The following is a 4,017-nucleotide window of genomic DNA, read 5'->3' on the forward strand; positions in this document are numbered from 1 at the left end:
AGTCGTGTGCTAGAATGTTATAATGTAACTACTGAAGAGGAGGATGAGGATCCGTGGAAGATTAACATTCCAGAAACAGAAGGCCACTGCAAGGTTCAAGGACCACAGATTGAGAACCCTGATATAACCACGCTGGTGAAAACTAAACAGGTGAACATTGGTACAGAGGTAGAACCCAAATTCACAAAGATTGGAGACTACTGGGACGATGCGACGGTGGATAAGGTTGATGAATTACTCCTCGAATATTAGCACTTATTCCTGACCAAGTTTACGGATTTGAAAGGAAAATTCGGAGATTTAGGAGTAATGAAGATCACATTGAAACCCGACGCGAAACTAGTTAAGCAGAGGCCTTACCGCTTAAATCCGAAATACAATGTTGGGTCCCTATAATACTAGTGATTACCCCATTACTATTGTAGGTGTACCCCTTATTAATATTGTTGTGCCCCTATTGTCCCCATATTGTTATTACTGTGCCCTATAGAATCCCTCTATTGTTATTTTTGTGGCTTTATATTATTATTGTTAGGTCGGTTGGGTTATATTGTGACTCCTTAGACTCCTATATATAGAAAGGAGGTTTTGTCATTTGAATCATCCAAGAATTGTTCATTTATGTAGTGTAAAGGAGGTTTCCCCCTCGAAGAGGCTAAATTTTAAGGCGTTGATCTATCTTTTCTATCTTTTTCTTGAGCTGGTTTCATAACATTTGGTATCAGAGCTTTGGATTCTAGGGTTTTGCTGCTCCAAACAGGTCATCGTGACATTTTCGCTATAACTTTTTTTCCGCGACATTTCAGAAGCTAAAAAAAAACCCATTTGAGAAGACATCGCGCTGAAGCTCGGGTCCAAATTTTAGAGTTGTTCGTGCCATATTTGTGGAGATATGATCTGAGGAAGTTGGTATTTTTTCAGACTCCTGAATTACATTCCAAACAGGTGACCTGGGGAAATCATCATAACTTTCTCTCTGAGCATCGGATTGAAATTTTGTAAGAAGGTACAGAAAGAGGACGGACTGTAGTTTCTTGTATATATTTTTCAGAGCCAAAGGTCAAAACAGGGACACGTGGCACGTCGTACAAGTTTGCTCTACTGAATTAGTCTATAATCAGGTCACTGTGGGAGATTTGGCATAACTCTTCATTGGAGAATCCAATTGGGGTCATATTGGTGGCATTAGAAAGACGACACAGAGGGCTACCACAGGTCATAATTTTAGAATTGGATGATCCAAAATTATAGAGATACATCAGAGGCAATATCGAGCTCCTACAAAGTGAAAAAAGGTGTGTAGATTTTTTAAAATTTTGCTTAAGCTTGGTTTGAAAAAATATTTTGAAGGAATTCAAAGGGCATAATAGAGCATTAGTATCAGTAACTGATGCCCCGAGGAAAGAAAATGCAAACACCTAGTAAGCAATCTGAAAGCTCTAGCATGACTCATGAAGAAGAGGAAGAAATGCTACATGATATATCAAAATTACAAGACCAAGTGCAACAAATTTCACTCTCACAAAAGCTAACAGAAGCTAAGATAAATGGAGTGGAATCTAAGATAAAGGGCGTGGAAGCCAAGATTGACGATTTGAAGATATATTTGAAGGCAGATTTGACAAATTTTATACAAGAAATACTTACTAATGGTGAAAGGGGAGGAAAGGAAACTCATGATGCAAACAAAGGAAATGGTAATCATGATTTCATAGACTCTAATGTTGGATCGAAGATGCACCATATTCCAAAAATCGATATGAGGAAGTTTGATGGCAAGGATCCCGCAACATGGATATTACAGATGGAGCAATTTTTCGATCTCAATAATGTGCAAAACACACAAAAGGTACGTATTTCAACTTTATATTTGGAACCAAATCAGTTTGTATGGTATCAATGGCTTTGCTCTCGTAAAAAATTTATCACTTGGGCAATTTTTACGGAAGAATTGATAGCACATTATGAGGATACAAAAAGCAACACTTTTTTTAGCCAAATGATAGTCTCAAACAAAAGGGTTCAATAATGGAGCACATTGAGGAGTTCCAAAAATTGAACATAAGGGTAAAAAATATTCCAGAGGAGCATAGGATTGATGTGTTCATAGGGTCTTTAAAAGATAATATACAACATGATGTTCGCCTTTGGGAACCTGATTCATTAGAGAAGGCATTCATGTTAGCAAGAAAAATTGAAAGCAAAATTATGGCAACCAGGAAGCATACCACTCACAACTATAAAGACGGAAGTGTTGTTGCCGCTAGTCTTCCACAACCTATAAGGTTGACACCACAACAATTGGAAGAAAAAAGAGCGAAAGGGCTTTGTTACAATTGTGATAGCAAATACACTAAAGGTCATAAGTGTGCTGAGAAGAAATTATTCTACATAGATTGTGAAGAGGAAGAAGAAAAGGAGCAAGAAAGGTCAAAAGAAGGGGATATACTCTAGGAACAAAGCCTAGATGAAGAAAAAATGAATCTGACTGTTAGTGTCAGTCTTTGTAGCCTTCCTCCAGTGATCAAATATGCTCTTACAAAGTGGTCTCAGAGTGTCAAGGTCAAATTTTGTCATTTCAGTAAGTCTTCAAGCAAAATTTGGTCACTAGGCATTAGATCTAGGGTTTGCTTTTATTCCTGTCAAAGTTGTCCAAATGTCGGTCCATGTCACCATTCAGCTGAGTGTACCATCATTCAGAGGGTTTTCATTATCATGTCAAGTTCCACTGGGTCATTTTACACCTTGTTCATGCTTCAGTTGCGCCTAGGTAAGGTCATTTCCCTCTCCTAGGGTTTTGAAGGCAATTTCTCTTGGACGGTCAAATCATTGGAAAAACTTGTATCCTGATGTTCATACACCTTCCCCTATCCTTAAAGTACCTTATCAAACACTTCCCATCACTGAGATCCCCCAAATTCCTCATTTTAGCAAAAACCCTAGTTTCTTGCTACAACCTGGCAATTTTCTAGGTTGGACCTGTGTTTTGCCTTTTTGGACCCCTTCCCCTCACTCAATCTTTGAAATTCCACTTTCCCATGCTTCTTAACATCCCTCCCTACTTCCAAGAATTTTCCCAAGAATTTAGAAGCCGCTTATCCCCTTCATTTCGCTTCATTTCGACAAATCTCTTGTTCCACACATCGGGATAGGTTTTACTCCAATGATTTTTATGAGCAATAAAAGATGAATTTGGGAAAAATGAGAGAGGTTTTTGTCCAAAATAATCCAAGGAAGAAAAACCTCATTCACTTTTTACACAAGTGTCATAGTTTTATAGGAATGTCAAAAATACAATTGCCTCGGGAGAATTGATGCACCTCTGAAGTGACCTTGGGAAAATAAATTTTTCTCCTAGCTTGGTTAGCCAAATGAATTTCTTGATGAGTAAAATGATAACTAGACACAAATATATTTCCAATTAGCTATCATGAGCTCAATTTGGAGTTGAGGAAGCCATTCAAAATTTGACTGTAACAACACTTTGCTTTTAGGCAGCCTCATTTGGCACATTTTGACTAGTCTTGGGAGATTTGATTTTTGACAGGGAAAATGAACTCTAAATTGAAAAATTCCAGTTGGGTTGGAAATTAGACTCAAATTCCTTTCCAACAAGCTATCTTACATCCAATTTGGACACCGAGAAGGCCTCCAAAAGGCTCCTGCAGGTGTGGCGCACTGGGGAGGCGCGACGCACTGGGAGAAATTTTCCAGTGTAAATTTACACTGGCGCGACGCACTGGGCTAAAAGGCCTAAAATTCATTGAAATTTCTCCAAATTACCATTTATTTGCATGGATTTTCTAGGTAGGGTCAACATATTAATGTTTCATTCATTTTTGTGCTGAGTGATGGTGGTTTATTGATGATAATGATTGAAACAAAAACTTGAAACCCTACCTCTAAAGTGCCTCAAAGGAAGATTGCTGTGGGTTCCAAAATCTTTGTTTTGCTACCAAGGTCACTCCTCCTTCCCCATTTCTCCCTTGTTTCATCATTTCCTACCCCCACTAAGCT

Source organism: Pinus tabuliformis, chromosome 4_1 (genome assembly GCF_031772625.1).
Source record: "Pinus tabuliformis cultivar Carrire ecotype Pingquan chromosome 4_1, CPIR1, whole genome shotgun sequence".
NCBI classification, from domain to species: Eukaryota; Viridiplantae; Streptophyta; class Pinopsida; order Pinales; family Pinaceae; genus Pinus; species Pinus tabuliformis.